Source organism: Molothrus ater, chromosome 6 (assembly GCF_012460135.2).
Source record: "Molothrus ater isolate BHLD 08-10-18 breed brown headed cowbird chromosome 6, BPBGC_Mater_1.1, whole genome shotgun sequence".
NCBI classification, from domain to species: domain Eukaryota; kingdom Metazoa; phylum Chordata; class Aves; order Passeriformes; family Icteridae; genus Molothrus; species Molothrus ater.
The window spans coordinates 34538788-34556991 of NC_050483.2; the positions used below are offsets into that span (position 1 = coordinate 34538788).

The 18204-nt window shown below is 34.1% G+C and overlaps 1 long non-coding RNA gene across 1 annotated transcript in view; it reads right to left on the reverse strand.

Annotated features, from left to right (window-relative positions):
- LOC118687765 (uncharacterized) overlaps positions 1-18204 on the reverse strand; it is a 56485-nt gene that overhangs the window by 24282 nt on the left and 13999 nt on the right. The window lies entirely within an intron of this gene.

Consider the following 18204-nt stretch of genomic DNA (forward strand, 5'->3'; position numbering starts at 1 on the left):
AAATGCACTGGGAAGAGTAAAACAGGATATATCTCAACCGTGTTTCTCTTTTTTCTGATTTGCATGTCTCTCTGGTAGGTGCATCAGATACATGCAGCTCAGTGTAAATGCATTATCTGTCATTTGGTGTGTTTTAGTGGTAGGTCACTTGATTGGGAAGAGAGTGAAGCACCTCTAGTCTATACATACAGATAGTCTATACATATAACACACATATGTATTACATATTATACAATATAATATATTGTATTCCCCAGAAAAATATATTTCCCAGAAAAATTTTCTCAAAATTTTATCTGACAAAATATTTACATTCTTGTGAACTGATTTGCTCTCTCAGTCTTAATGATCTGATGCAGATTGTAAACTTCTTGGGATGTTCTTTCAAACTCTTCTATATATTGCACTGTGCTGTGATTTTATGTTGGTATTCGGGGGGAATGAAGTTGCAACTGTGTAACTCCACCATACATAATCTGATGAGAGAGTGCTTGCTGCATTCTTTTCTGAGATGAATTACAGTGGTTCAGGTTAGCTGTCTCTTCAGTACACTAAACTGCAGTAAAAAATACTCTTTTTGAGTATGTCTATATTTGTTAGACTCCTACAGTTATGTCATCCTGAAAATGATGCTCAAAATGTTGCATTCTAAATCAGTGAGAAAATGAATAGCTGATACAAAGAAGCACTCACTATATTATCACCCTCTGGGGCAGCATTTCCTGAAATGCTGCAATGCAGTTTTATGATATGAGGAAGGTAATGTATGCAAGTACTGAAGGTAAACGCATCAAGTTCTAGATCAATTGTAAATTAAATTCACTCTAGTGGGTAAAGAAAGGAAATGTTTTGATTGTAAAATGTAACAATGTATGTGCATTTTAATTTATATCATTAAAGATAAGACTTCAGGCCTAATTCTCAGAAAAATTTTGACCAGAGTAAATAGTTCTTATGTAAGCTATGCCAGTGAAGAAATGAGTAAAGTACAACCCTTTTAATCCCACAAAGGATCTTGAAATTTGTGAAAGTCACTTAACATGAGGGCGAATTTTATAATTAATATGAGAGAAATATTAAATTATCCATGGTGGTTTGAATATTAATTATCCTTCAAAACCAGATTGATAAAACTCCTAGCACTACTGTGGATATTTCAGAAATCTGGGACCAAAACAGATAAAAAGCATATGTAAGACAGTGACAAACAGATTTGGAAAACCACTGTTAGGATTATATAAATTAATGTACTTTTACACTAAGAGAAATTATCCCATTCTGATATTCTTGAAATTATCTGTTACATTGTCAGACTTAGAAAAAAGCAATTTAACCAAAAGTTGGACTGATTCTTCTAACCAAATCACCTGGTCTACTAAAAATTCAGCCTAATTTATAGATGCCACATCCCTTCTAAACATATTTGTAGATCAGAGCACCTCTTTCATTACCAGCTTGCTTACAGTGTTTAAATAGCGAAGAAGATCTCATTTTGGTAGCCGGAAAAATATAAAATACAAAAATAGCCCCTTAGGATCAAAGAAGCAGCATGTCCAATAGTGACTATGCTGGCATCATTTAGAGTTTGTTTATGGACAGCTGAATAGTGCATTTAGATAGGCAGGAATCAGAAAGGTCAGAGAAGCTTCCTGTATGGAATTCCTTTGCAATGATATTTCTGTAAATATTTAGGAATTGTAAAGAACGGAGGGAGAGGTACTTTGTGAGAGAGGGAAACAGCAATAATATAGGCTGTCAGTCCATGCAGTAAAACAGTGCTTTTAAAATCAAAGATGAATATTGAGAATAAAAATGGCTCATTCTTGATGATTATTTTCCTTTGTTTAAACATAATTTAAAACTGACTTCACTGAGATAAGTATATTTATTTGTTATTCACTGATATGGGGAGCATCTTAATCTCTATCAAATGTAGCACTGCAGTATTGTTTGAACATTCCTTATATGTTGGTGACTTTCAGCTCATCCTTCCTTTGATCCCATGGGTAGGGCTAAGAAATGTAAGATATGCCTTTGTATTTGAAAACTGGAATATTCAGATGTAAGAAAACAAAACCAAGGTGGTAAAACATAAGCAGCCTAACTATTGTCTGAAACCATCAAAATGTTCTTTGCATCCAGATTTTTTATAAATACATAGTTCAAATCTTAGGGACTAGAAAGGGGAATAATTTGGCTTAGAAGTAGACAAAAAAGATGTTATTTGCCACCAAACAAAAGAATATTTTCAGATGGAGAGAAAAGAGATATCTCTTGTAGAAATAATCAGTTTGGTATATATTTTTTTAATATAAAATATGCATTTTCTGTGTATTTAAAAAAATTGCAAAGTGTAGAATGTGCATAGTTTATGCAGGAAAAGGCAAAGAGCATGAAGGACAACATGTTAAGATGACTCCTGAATTTGCTTAGGATATCCAGGACCTCTTAGTTCAGTAAAAGATGGGAGAATCCATATCAAACCAACAAAGATGCTTTTTTTTGACCATCTTCAGCAATCATACTGACCATTTCTGTTACAAAGGAATTTTTGTTTTCATAGCGAAAACAAAACCTCATTCTACTGTACAGTTAGAGCAAAATATAACAGGTTCTTTTCATTGAGTATGTAAACAGAAAAATATGAACAGACTATTTAACTTCATTATCTCCTTACTGGTTGATGAAGAAGAGCAATCTCCATTAAAAAGGAACCCCAAAAGCAGAAAATTCAAAAGTCTCTTTTAATTGAGACAGTGATTTTCCCTTTTGATACACTCATAATCTATTTTGCTCTGCTCTCTTACTATCTCTCAGTGTTGTGACAATCATCTCATTGGTTTTCCATTTAAATAAAATATCTCTTTTTTCCAAGTCAAATTAAAGGTCATTAAATGTAATTGATTTAAATGGTGACTGAGATCAATTGACAGGACAAGAACTTGCACAGCAGCTGATGGCTGACCATTCCATTATCCTTCTCTCATGTTTGCTAATATTTATCCACAGCCCATACATGCACACAGAAAGAATCATCACAGAGAGCAATCTTTCCATTTGAAAAAATATCAAATTATGAAGCCACAAGGACATTATCTATCAGAAAATGCTATTACCTATAGGTTTATGAGTTCATGGATTCACAATAAACTGTAAATCATACAACACAGACAGAAGTTCTTTTACCTGTACTTCATATTAGTAAAAAAACCCAGTTATTCATTTATTTACCTATGTGTATAAATATATAGCCACATATATCTGCCTATCTTTATTTTAGTATATGTCCATATCCAGTGAACTTATCTATAGAAGGTTGACAGGTGAATAAGCCTCATGGCTAAGGAGCTTGCACAGATGCCTGAAAATTCAATTCCTAGAGTTTAACTCCCTCATTGCAAAATAGGCATAACAATGCTTGGAAATTTGAAAGGAAAAATGAATTTTATGGACTTACCTATGTGAATAGATTTTATGGACTTATTTAATATGTGTTTAGAGACCAAAATGCGTATATACACATCTCTTTTTAGTGGTAGTACCTTTTTGAAGTATTCAAATATAATTTAAAATTAAAATATTTTGCACCTGAATACAACTCAGTTCCTTAGTCATGATAGACTTAAATTTTACAGAACTGGACATAAGTGGTTTAAAATTTCTTATACAGGTCAGGAACAGACAAAAATGTAAAATAAGTTTTAAAATCCCCAGTGAAATATTAATTAATTAAAAAAAAAGATAAGCATCATAAATAGCTACTGACCTCCACTTTTGAATATCATGAGTTTGCTTACTTTTAAAAATTATTTTTACTCTACATAATGTGTTTTCCCACTAGTAACTTTCCTGTGTTACTGAAAAAATAAAATTGTGGAGAAAAAATAAAAAATAAAATTGTAGTCAAGTATGAATGCTAAACTTATAATGAACTGGCTCTGACAGTTTGCTTCCTTACAAGATTCCTCTTTCCTATTTTTTTTTTTTTAACTAGATTTGGTTTCACTCTGATAGTGAAATTAATGTATTTGGAATCAGTTGTGTTAACAGCAAGCATGACTTGGAAATTTAAGATGCAGTTGAGAAGAAACTTTACTTACTGTCGAAATACCTCATATTTCCTAAGAAAGAAATAAAGAAAAATTATGCCACAATGTAGATCCTTCACAGCCACTTCTGGAATTCTGTGCACAGGTCAGACCTCTCTGTCTAAAAGGAAATGACAGAATAAATATAAAAAATGGAGAGAGAGAGAGAAGACATATATGGAAAATTAAAATTTTAATGTAAGGAATATTGACAGTGATTTTTTTATATATATATATAAAAGAATATGGTATTGTTTTATTGTTTTATAAGCGAAACACCAAATGTGGATTTACTGATTTTTATGTCCTCCCAGTAGGAGGACATGGGGAAATGCATGACATTAAAGTTGAAAGGGCAATTCCAAAACAATCAGCCATTGCACAGGAAAAAAAGAAGCTGTAGAATACCTTACTGCAATTTATTGTGGTAGTACCTCTGTGATTTTAGGAAGTGACTGGATAAATTTCTGAAGGAACAATAATTTTATGACTGCTATGAACACACCCTGTAATTCTGGTCTTATCATCTTCATGCTGTCAGTTTGTCAGTTAATGATAGACATTGAGAGTTGATACTGGTCTGGGAACATCGCAGTTTACAGCCTTGAAAGAATATACATTGCAATTCATAGAATCATAGAGTATCCTCGGTTGGAAGGGTCACACAAGGATCATTAAAGCCCAGCTCTTTGCAAGCCAAAGCCAAGAATCAGACCTCTGGCAGGGTGGTGCTGTGACCCCTTCCCTGAGGCACCTGTTCCAGCATCCAGCCACCCTCTGGAGTAAGAACTTTTTTCTAATATCCAACCTAAACCTCCCCTGACACAGTTTCATGACATTCCTTCAGGACATTCCAGGTCCTGTCTCTGGTCACCACAGAGAAGAGATCAGTGCCTGCCCCTCCTCTTCCTCTCAGGAGGGAGAGTTAACCGTAGTGAGGTGTCCCCTCAGTCTCCTTTTCTCCAGGCTGAACAGACCAAGTGACCTCAACTGCTCCTCACATGGCTTCTCCTCCAGGCCTTTCACCATCTTTACAGTCCCACCTTGGACAATCTCTAAGAGCTTTATAGCCTTATATTGTTGAGCCCAAAACTTCATGCAGGACTTGAAGTGAGGCCACAGAAGACCAGAATAGAGCGGGATTAATTATTGCGTTAATTCTACAGTACTTGAATTATTGAATGCCCTTATATCTTCCAAGAATGGTCTGCCTTACTATTTCCCTTGAATTCTATCTATCAACATGCAAAACAACAGCAAATGTCAAAATAGTCAAATGTTCTCTCAAGAACAATGCTGCAGTAAAGACATGCCAGGTGGGATGCTGCTATACTTAATTACAAACACTGAAACATCCATAGTAAATAGGAGCTCACTCGTACAGCCAGAATAAAATATACTGTGTCTAATCAAAGCCTGCACTATACACTCTCAATTTTCAGCCGTTCTGTGAAAAATTCAGTACAACTATATTTAATAATCATTGTACTTGATACTTACTGCAGTTTGGTTCAAATGTGTTTCATAGAGTATCAAATGAAAGTTACTTTAAAATACACAGTGAATAACAACCACAGAATCACCAAAGAAATAACAAATGGAGACTGTTAGTGTTAGAAACTTCCCTGTATTATTTTTTATATTCAAACTGCTGAAAAACAATTTACTAGATGGTTACTGAATTAAAGATTCGTGATGCTACAGTCTTACACTGACTTGAGCAAAAATACTGACCTATCCAGGTCAATTCACTTTGGGGGGCCATTGCAAACATTTCTTTAACAGGAAAACAAAGGCTTGTTAGCAAATGGAACATATGTGTTCCAGAAGAACTTCCACAGATTCTTTTCAAAATTTGTATTCATAAGTAACCAGTAGGAAAACAGATGGAAGATGGCAGGGATGGACTCCAGAACAACAAAGAAACAACCAAAGGGAAAAAAAAATATTTTGGCTATTGTTCCATGGTGACAGCTCCTGGGTAAAATATTAATTATCAGTCATCTAGAAAAAAAGTACCTATTTCTCCAAAACACACTGAAACTCTTTTTTGTACAGTGGGAATACCTGTGCTTGAAGATGGGCTATTTTAATATGGTGGATATAATTGTCTTCAAACTGCAAATAATTTTTCCAATATAGCCATAATTCTCAATCTACTGCATTTAGATTTTCTAAAAAAGGATAAAGATGAGGAAAAGTAACCTTACGTAAACCCAAAGTAAATAAAGTTAACATAACCCAAAGTTAAAAAATTATGAATGTGGGAAAAAGCCAGTTATTTTATATTTTTTGAAAATATAAAATTAATTTGAATCTAAATAATTTATTCTACATTGGCACATTAAAATATCCTTTTACTCATACTTTCATTATTAGAAATTTAATTTTGGTGATATATTGTGGTGCAGGAATGTAGCAAGTCACTACTAATGTGCTTTCATGTTTCCATGAGATGAAGCCTGGCAATCAATGCAAGTTGGTAAATGTAACTTTTACACAAGATAATATTCTACTTAAAAACTGCCTCCGTATCAAAAAACTCAAATAACTGTATTGTCTTCCAGACTCATGATAGGCAAGTCAAAGGTAGCTCATTGAATTATTTAATGTTTATGAGAGGTCCAATTGGGTTAACACTAAAAACAAGTATGTTGTGATCAAAGTGAGGGACTCTGTAGGACTCCTAAGGTTCATAGCTATTCAAGCTTTAACTCACATTATGGAATAATTATTTTTTATTGTTTATAAAACACAGGTCAGTGAAAACAGAGCTAAAAATCAATATTTCTTGAGTTTGGGCATGAGCTGAAAATTTTGAGAAACCTGTATCTGGATACTGTTTGAATATAGACATTTCAGTTCCAACTATTTAGAAGTCTTAGATTCTTAAACTGAATAAAGATGCATGTAGTTTCTAAAGAATAAAAGAATGATAGCGTTCGTGAACTTAGGTTCTCACACACAAACTCACAGTATCTTGAATCTTGTTTAGTTAGACATTTTTGTCATGTAGGGCATCAGAACAAACAAAAATCCTTCTGTTAAGCTGCACCAGTGAAAGTTTAGGCTAGTCATTAGAAAAAATTCTTTACAGTAAGAGTGGTTAGGCATTGGAATGGATGCCCAGGGAAGTGGGAGTCACTGTCCCTGGAGGGGTATAAAAAAAGACTGGATGTGGCACTCGGTGTCGTGGTTTAGTTGATAAGGTGGTGGTAGGTCATAGGTTGGACTTGATGATCTTCAAGGCCTTTTCCAACCTAGTTGATTCTGTGATTGTGTGAAATAAGAGCACAGCAAAAACGTAGATGAACCATCACTTGACATTATAAATTTGTATAGTTAACTTTCATATCCACATATTCATTAAAACTATTTCTAGCAAGGAGGCATTTCAAAATCTAATGGAAAAGGAACCTGATTTAATGCCAAGCTTTCAGTACAATTTCCCCTAAAGTTGCAGTCTGATTCAGCTGATTGCCTGAATGAACATATTCCTTATTCCCTCTGAGCAAGTGACCTGTGTCTAATAGCAATGTTATAAGGCAAAGAGCCTACTTGATGTAGAGTGCTATGTGTTCTACTTTTCTAGCCTAAATCTTTGCATTTTTTCTCCTCTGCAGTGCTCCTTTGTCAAGCAGAACAAATCTAGAGTAGTATGATATTTAGTGACTTTTTTCACATGCCTGGCTGGGAAGGTGAGCATCTTTCAGTCTGTCATAGAGCAAAAAATATCCTGGAATCAAAGCAGTTTATGCAACTTGAAGAGCATGTCAAAATATCTGAGGTTATAAAACTCCAAGGCAATAGGTGAATGTGGGAAGCTGAAATACACCTACAACTCAGTATTTGAGAATAAAGCATTGTTGATGTTTTAAAATAAGTGCCATTTGGAAATCAACGGCTCCTGACATTTCACCATTCTAATGGTGATTTTTAAATGTCCTTTGTTCTAGAGTGTTATTTCCATTTCTGTAATTTGATGCATTTACACAGGTTTAAATGATAGCTGTCCATTGTTTTTAGGGAATCTAGGCATAGAAAATGGGCCACTTTCAGCTCATCACACAGTTTACTACTGTATTATCACAATTTGATAAGCAATGCAAGATACCTAAACCTCTTCTTCTGCCACTAAGTGTTATCATCTGTTTTTCTGAACAGAATGAAAGGTCTTACATAAGATTTTCCTGATGTTCTTAGACTTGCAATTGGGCAACTTTCTGTTGATTTTGTCCAATACATTATTGAGTGTTCTAAATAAGAACAGAAAATTGCAAATTCATTTTATTGCAAAGTGATTAACCAACACATAACATTTTAGATTCTTCAAGCAATACGTAAACATGTGTTTAATATTTCTTTTTTATAACTATCTAGAATTGTAATACAAATTAGACAAGTCATTGTGATATTTTTTCTCATGGGAAATCAAAATTATGTCTATCATCCAAATCAAGAAATACCTTCCCTTTTTTGAACCTGAGTATTGTTCAGTATTTAATGAAAATTTTGCCTAACTTCATTCTTGTTGACATATCATGTGTATACACCAGCTTTCCTTCTTATCATTTTTATGTACAGTTATCCATATTTCATGCACAATCACAGTTCATGCAAGTATAAAACAAGCATCATTTTTATATTCATATTTGTATATTAAAAGATTGTTATTAACATGATTTTTATACCTTTTTAACATACTATCCTGTGGAATATGTTTTCTCTATAACATTTTTTAAAATATATACATGTACTTCAAGCTACACTAATAGACCATGAAGAGGGGCTGAAGTTTTTACTAATTTCATTGTACTACATTATTCACAATGACCTATGCAATTAGCATCAAACTATGAATCCAAATTAGTTGTGTTGTCATCTTCATTTTCAGGCAAACAGGGAAAAAACTGTGCATGTATTTAATCAAATAAAACTTAAATATCTTCTCTGACAGTTAATTTTTGAAGTGAATTATTAGAAATAATTATTTCTCCTTTCTCAAAGAAAAAACACAATTAGATTCTAAAGTTGTGAAACGTTTTGTTTCATCAAACTAATATTCCAGGCACCAAAAGAGGAATCTCTCATGCAACCTTAAGAGTCAAGCTGGAACTTGGGAGGTCTCTCAACCTTATAAACAAACATCATTTCTATTATTTTATTTACAAAGCATCAGATGTATTTTTCTTTCACTCATACATAAGCCCGACGTAGCAGCAAAGTAATCTATTTTGTTGAGCTTAAAAGAGAAAAATCCTAGTGCTCAAAATCTAAATATAGACAGCTATCACAGAAAATTTTTTGCTGAAGGAAACAAACTTTGATTGTTTCAGAGTACTTCTGGAATCAAGCTCAAGATGCACATACTGGTGAAAGTGTCTGTAAGAACTTCAATGCCCTTGCAAAAGTCATAGTATCTGGTTCACACAAGATTAATCCACAAGAAAATAGTGATGATATATAAAGTTATTAAGGCTCTAAACAAAGAACTTCCTTTACATAACAAGACCTCCAGATATGCTTAAGGTAAGTAACAAATACCAACAAAATAAAATTAAATGCCTTCCAAAGAAGACCTGCTTCAAGGTCTTCTTATCATTAATGAATCCAGAGGATTTTTAACTCAAAATTATCACAGTGATCTATATCATTAGTGGAGGTTTATGAATTGTTGTTATTTAACAATATATTTTGGTAGATATTACTCCATCCATATATTGTAATACACAAGTCTCTGTTCTCTATGTAACTTACCTTCATGGTCTAAATGTCTCAATCAGACCTTGAAAATTCTTTTCTTTGGAAGAAAAAGAAATCAGAAAGAATTTTACTGTATTTGAAGTCTGCATGTTTTGGGTGAGGTACGTGAGAATTTTCCTGTCACCATATTCCAATTTCCCTTTACTCAAAATATATAGGTTTAGATGCATGATTTCAGAGGATATTGGACAAAACAGTTCTCTTTCACTAGGATTGGCTTAATCTCTGTTTAATATTATCTATTTATACCATTTACAATTAGAAAGAATTCATCATTTCTCAGTGATCTTTGTGTGCCACTACAGCTCACTAAAACATAAATTTCTCTGATCTCTCCCTGCTTATTCTTTAGTCAAGTAAAACAACAAGAATTTTGCCTGAGAATATTTCAGGAACTGGCTCAATAACTGAAAGCCAAACCATGAGAAGATAGTTCACCCTGCTATTTTGTGTCCCTATCCTCTCTACTTCAAAGAAATGTAGTAAGGAATATGTAAATATTCGAATTTTAGAAGCAGTTTCAATGTGTTCTGTATGTTTCTATGGTTTTTAAAAACAGGATATTTCATATTTGCTGCTGCCTGAGAATTTTGTCAAGAGCACATTTATAAGAAATGCAGCAGTCATTAATCTAGATCTATGTAACTGCAGAAATTAATTTATTTGTGTATTTGCAAGTCACTGCTATCACCTTGCAAATGTTTGAATCATTGATGCAGGCCTTTAAACTGACAAATGATAAAAATGTGGCAGAAAGTGCAAATCAAATTTAGAACAGGCATAAAATACAGGTAGAAATGTTTCTCTTTGAAGCCTTACTAGAATCAAAGGAGTTTACATTCATGAAATTTGTATCAAGCAAGTTTTACAAACGACTGATCTCCTGTAGCATTCACAAAACTCTTTGGAATTAGCATCTAAAATACATTCTGTAAGACACTAAAAGCAGAGAAGTCTTTAAAGAGTTTTGAGTGTAGAAATTTCTCCCCTGTAAAGAGGCTCAGTTTCTAGGCAACGTAGCTCTTCTAAATCCCTTTCATGCTCTTTATAGTATCCCATCCAGTGACCCTGCTAGAAGAGACTGGTTAGAGCAGCCACAGGCAGCACAATCATTTCTGCCTGCCAGGCTTCTTTGTTATTCAATGTTTTTTCAGGATGTCTGCTGTATAACCTAACAAGCCCCCATAGGAGACAATATCTTAGCTGATTCCCCTGGCAGCCAATCACTTTGCTACCACTGCAGACAGAGACTTACTGGCAACTGGCTGCGTCTCTTCCTTCTCACCACTGCTTGCATTTGTGTGCACACACGCAAAGCCTGACAGAGACCAGACACCCTGATCTGCTCTTTGAACCTCTTCCTTCAGTGCCTAATGCTGGTTTACTCTCATTACTAGGGGATTCAGCTGACAGCTGTAAGTAGGGTGCCTTATCTACAAAGATAAAGAAATTTTACTTTAAATAATTTCTTATTGCAATTCACCAGGCCTGTTGACACCTGTGAAATTGCTTTGGTCACTATAATGGCTCTTCAGAAATGGTGTTATTTTATAAGCACAATCTCTTGCATAACAGCAAATGTGATTTGTGACGGGCATCAATCCTATCTAATGGCCTTACTGGTATATTGTACACTGTTGACAAGCAATAATATGTTTATGAAAACACTTGTTGCTTATAATTATAATCCTGCTAATTTTCTCATTCCCAAAAGCAACATTAGTGTTTGCTAATGAACTGCAGATTAATTCACTCTGAATTAGTCTCTACCCCCAGCCTGCCCCCTGCGCATACTAGATGGCACTAATTTTGCTTTGGGGATCTTAAAAGGATTTGTTGTTTGAGATAGATACAAATGGCCTGCTCTATTACTTAAGACTTTGGTTTACTTCAATTGGAATTCATTTATTCATCAATGTTCTGAATTTGAGCTGAGAGATAATGCATTAGTAAAGAAATACAGACAAATTATTCAGATCAATACAAATAAATTGAACATATAAACAGTAAGAGTAGCTCAAGGCACTGTCGTTTCCTCTGGGGCATCTAATGGTATGAAGCTGGTAAACTGAAACAAGCTTGAGGGTCTGAGTTCAGTCCATAATGGTTCAATAGCCACAGCATTTAAGTAACAAACACAACACATTTTCTCACATAAGACTAATTTTGTACTTGCTGATTTCATTCACCTCTGCAATCTTTTTCAAAATTGAATTATGTTAAAAGAGTGATCCTCCTTTTGCTTTGCACTTAATCTCCCTGCTTTTCCTTTTCATGTAAGTCAGTATAATATCTGACCTAACTATAAGTGACTAGGATTCACTACCAAAGTTATACAAACAGCTCTCAGAATTCATGATTTAAAACAAGAGATTATTGCTTCCAAACTTTGTATCAGCTGCCAACCTCACACTATAATCCTTGATTCACGCTGCATGAAACCTTTCATTCTCTGCCAGCAGCTGCTTGCTAAGCTATTCCTGCCCTCCCTTTCTTTCCTTGGCAGATGATGTGTTAAAAAAAGTACTAAGTGGAATATGTGCTAGCTGCAGGTGTACCAAATGGGGTAAGCAGAGACTCAGAGGAGTGAGACAGGATGAAGTTCTGCATCCTCTGTGGTGTTACTTTTAAATAAGATAATGAAAGTCATGTACATATTGCTTTGATGAAAGCACTAGGCATGTTGGCACTCTCTGCTCCCATTTGATACTGGCTGGTTTTTAAATCAGACATGGCTTTTGCTGTATAGTTCCATTAATTAAAGAAAGGTGGACTAAATGTGTTTTTAAAATACCAAATACATAAATTGTCAACTTATTGTAACCCTGAGAGAATTCCCATCTATTCTACTAAATGAAAATAATTAAACAAAAACTTTTATCTTAGTGATTCCTAATACTCATTCTTCCATGGTTAACTTAAAATTCAAGTTACAGCATGACGGGGTTTTTCTTGAGTAATTACCAGACTAGAACTTCAAGAATTTGGCCCACAAGGGCCAGATTTTCAAAAGAATGCAGTACTCACTTATGAGCTAAATGAAGAGTCCAGATTTTCAAGTGCTCACTATGCAGTAGAATGATAAGTACAAAGTTGTACCTAAAATGAAGCTGCTATACAGAGACTCCAAAAAGTGCACTGAGAATAAGGGGCAGAAGATTGTTCATTAGAGTTTTTGTTATAAATCAGGCACCAGGTGTTCATTTTCATGGTTTAGTTATTTGTACATCATGGAATTTAATGATTTTATGATATTCACATTAGCCAAGAAAAACAAAAGAAAAAACTGCTTACTATTGATATATTTTAAAGCTCAAGCATGATACTCATAACCTTTCTTTTAGATTGCTTTTAACCTTAATTTTTTTTAACTGAATTTGATTTGAATAAAATTTAATTATTGTTGTCTGATATAATTTGGTTGGATTTTTGGGCTCTACCTCTGAAATGATCCAGACAGTACTTTTTAATATATTTTAATGGGAAACAATGTATTATGTGCTGGTGTGAAATTTCATTCATCTTGACAGATTTAGGTTCTTTGGATCTACACTTTTTTACTTGAAATTATTTCTCATGTAGAAAGAAAGTATTGCAACAGGCACAAGGTATACTGACACATATTTAGGTTTAAATAAAAATAGCTGTACAATGCAATTCATTGACAGAGGCTTACTTTGTGAAAAAAAATCTATAAACATCAGTAAACATTCAAAACATTCTGGGAAGTTAACATTCTTGTGAATGTTAACTGTTAAAGTTTAAGCTTTTAAGCTTTCTGAAATTCAGATTAAATATTTTTTTTAATTGTCAATTAAATTGAATCCTAAATAAGTCAAGATCCAATCAAATGGAAAATATAATTTAACCTACAGGTAAAGTCAGAAGAAAAATCTGAATTAAGGTCTTTATCTACTTTGGAAACATACCAAAACCTACAAATATATGTTTCTGGTATCAGTCCTTTGGCAGAGTTCCATAACTGAACTTCTGAGGGGTGAGATGTATATTTTTACTTTCTAAAAACTTGTAGAAAAAATAATTTTCAGAGTTCTCCATTACAGTGTGTACTAGGGAATATCAAAGTGATGGAAAAGGGGTCCTAAACTAATCACACAAATTCATATAAATATCCAGAAAACATAGTCACTGTGATAGTGGTTATTTGTGTTGCTTTGTTGCTGTTGTATTTGGGATTCTTTTTCTTTTTTTTTTTTTTTCCTGAAATCAGGGAAAAAATTAAAATAAGCAAAAATTTGGATTTTTGTAGGAGACCTATGTGTCTCTGTAACCACTGATAAAAATGCTACTGGGTCTGGGAAAAATGTGTGAGGCATCTTGAATGTAAGCTAAGCCATCTTTGCAGCATATGCTTCTGACAGGGCTGCTTATTCATCAGTGAGTTTCTTTTAAGCATTTTTGCCTGCAGTGAGTATAACCACACTCATGGTGCAGGAGGTAAAGATCTTACTATGTGCCTGAAATTTGAAAGAGGTGAGTCATCACCCTTTGCAGGTTTTTATAGCATAGTTGCTCAGTAGCAAGTGTACGGAAAGAGCGCGAAGAACGGTGTTGAAGTATTACGGATATTCTGGATTTCCATACAAGAAAACAAAGGAAAAAAATTTCAAGTTAGTGCCAGTTATTTGAAGGGGAAATTTCAGAAGGATCTCTAATGAATAAGTAAGTAAATTCACAGAATTCTCTCAATCTTCAGAGGATGCTGTAACCCTAATTACATAAAAATCTGAAATTGTGATAGAAACGTATTTTTTTCCCAAGATTCATGGTGTTAGGCTATGAAGTAGATGTCATACCCATAGTCATTTTCAGGTCACTAAAATAATACCAAGTCTCTGACCAGCAGTTACATAGCTAACAATTTACACTGGGAACACAAGTATTAATTCTACTTTCCCTTTTACAGATGTGAACAGAGACTGCTCTTATCTATAAGTAAATATTCAACTGTTTTCTATTTTATCTGTTTTAACTTAAGGACTTGGACTAGTTTTGGACTGAGAATTGCTGTATGTACCTGGAAAGAAAAAGCATGTTCTGGCCTCCCAAGGAACAAATTGGTGTATTCATTGCAATAAATTTTGTTATTATTCCTTAGTTCATAGCTTATGGATGTTTTAGTTCCAAATGTTCTCTTAGGCGATCTCCTTAAACATATTGTATTTAATAAAACAACAAGCAAATAAGCAAAGAATCAATGGGCATTTTTGCAGCTACTCTGTATCTCACTTTTCAAGGAGTAGTCAAATAAAAAAAACTTTTCACCAATGCACAAAAGACAGCAACACTTATTTTAGTAGGTTCTTCAAATTCAATATAGATTTACCGAAAATGGTTTACAAACATTATAGCGAGTAGCAGGATGTTGCTCAAAGGAGGCAGAGATTCTTTTATTTTGTTTAGTGACAGCACAAGGAAATCATAAACACAAATACACCATCATAGTGTCTTTAAAAGGGCCTTGCAGTATTTCTGGCTGCAGATTTCTCCTGGGAAGAACCAAGTTTGAAGTCTTTACCACAACAATTAGACATGATGAACTGTAGTAATGACAAACTATACTTCAAATTCATGGATTATAATTAGTCAGTTGTGACTCATAAGACTGAGTATAGCTCCTAAATGTAATAAGTGACTCAGGTATTACAGTCTGTTTTAGATGTCTTAACACTTAATAGTGTCTACAGCCCTAAAGGAGATTTTTATGTTTCTCCACAAAATATATAGAGAACTTACAGAAGCCAAGAATTTAAATGGAAAATTCTCTAAGATGTCTTCAAGGATGTAGCTCTTGGACTGCTTTGACACTCAGAAGACTCAGCCTGGCCTCACATTTGATGTGTGGAGAACATCTTTAGGCATGTCATCCCTTAGCACATAACAATTGAAAAGAACTTCCTAGTATTGTCTTTTTGATTACACATTGCCACGTATAGTAGGGATTTTGGAAAGACTATATCATTTTTGTCTCCTGGCATTAGTTTCTAGAGCTGGCTGAAGTTTAAATTACTAAAATACAGATTTTATTTTTTTTTAACAAAGGTATATTAAATAAAGGTAAGATCATTCAAAACAATGAAATCTTTAATAAGATGCAAAAAAAAAAGTTTTTCAAATAAACATTTCGTCAGCTTTACAAGTTCTTTAAAATTGTAACAAAAAAGATGAATGTCCAGGGGAGGGGTAAACCAAATAAGTATATACTTTTAACAAGTATCGTAGACGAAATGGGTATTTGAACAAAAGTTTTATGACTCAGACTGCAGCATATTGTGTTTTTTGGAATGTAGGCATGTGCAAATTGTGTCTTCCAAAAGATGATGTATAGTAATAACAGTACAATTAAATTCAAAGTTTTGAGAACAAATTAACTCAAATTATCAGCCCATCTAACAAGTAATATTCCTAAAACATTATTCTTGAGCATAATTTAAATACTGTAGAGCCGTCACTTCTTTTTCTAGAGGTTGGCTTATTTTCTCTTCTTGAAAGAGATTTCCATTATTTTAACATTTTGAATTCAATGAATAATGGATTCAAGAGAATCATAAATAATGGAAAATTAAATTATGAATATAAGAAATGTGATATTAACAAAACACAAGGCATTCATTCTAAAGAAAACTGTTAAATGCCAAAATCCCATTAAGATTGCAATCATGGTACTGATTAGACTCACTGAAGAAAAGTGGTGCAAAGCCAGCCATCTTTTTTTTTTTCTAGTATCTATTGCTTTACACTTAACCCAAGCCTATAGAAAGTAAAACTATTCAGGATCTAGCAACTTTTCCCCTCCCACCCTTGGAACTGTTCCTTTCTCTATTTATAGACAAAAATAACTTTCCTAAAAGTTGTATTTATTAGAATGTGTTCCCTGCCTCTATCTGTTAAAATCCACATGTATTAAAGCAAATCAAGACTATTCTGACCAACATTTTGTTATAGATTTATAAAGGAGAAAAATATTAAAATCTGTTTTATCTAGGACAAATAAATCCACCATTTTAACCAACTTTCCTTACTAGCCCAATTTCTGGCCTAGCTTCCTAAATTTAAACAAGGAAAGAAGAATTGCAAAATATAAATAGCTTATAATTAAGTAGCACTTTTTCTAATCGAGTATTGCAAATACTAATTTGCATGAAGTGCTCCAAACAGGAAAAGGAGTAACACACAACACAAATTTTGGTGAGGTCACTCAATTTTAATTGAGTAAATGGAAAGACAGAGCTTTCAATCAGATTTTTCTTTATCTATCTGACAGAGTCAATTACGTCCCTTAACCCAACTGCAGTAGTACCTTTAAAACTTTTAACCCCTTGTGTTAAAAAAGAAAAAAAAGAACTTAATCAATACAAAACCACCATAATTCCCTTTTCACACCACCTTTATTTAGACACAAACCTATGTGTAAATAAACACAAATAAACACCCAAGTCATTGCTATGACACTAGCTTTTGCTCCAAGCCCCCGTGGATGATTTGCTTTCATCAAGCACTGCATGTTGTAGTGTGGGGACTCTCATGGAGTCCACAGAGCGGGGTGTTTCCCAGCAATCCCAAGCATGGCAGGCTAGAGACCTTTTGGAGCAGCCAGGAAGCAAGGCTTACCAGACAAACTTATAGCCATTACATGCCTCTCATACATCAAGTCAGGATCAGATCCAAAAAACAACATGGAAAGTAAGGGCATACTTGACCAGCTGATGCAGAACAGCTTTGGTTGGGACCCAAGTGTGAGAACTCACCTCAAAAAGGTTTTTACTCTCAGCATCTTGTTAACGGGCATGGGAAATATGCCACACATACATATATGTAAACACATTGGACAAATGCATTTGGCTGATTAGAGAAATTTCTGTCATAAAACAAATAAAACAAAGCTACAGGTAAAGAAAGATTAAGAAAAAATTGATGTCTCAATTTAGAGGCCTTGCAAACTCATAAAAGCTTGCTGCCTGTTACCAGAAACAGCAATGCCAAGCTACAGCAGCTCCTAAGTGAAAAGGGACATGCTTACAGAGTACTGCTGGTGACCCTCTGCAAAGCAAGGAACTGCCTCCACCTGTGGCCTGTCAGCCAGATTAGCAGCATGGAGAGGAGGAAGATGTACTTGGAGCTCTGACAAGTGGGTTTGTTTCCAGTTTCAGGTGATCCAGATCATATAGGTAAGTTTGGTCTTAAAATTTAAGCCAGTGGAAAAAAGAGAGCATGCAGAAATATTTACTAATCAGCCCATTCCAGGGAGAGTAGGAGAGAAGAAAAACACTTTAAACAAAGGATTAAATAATCAGCTTCTAGTACCTATGAGATATTGAAACATACACAAAAT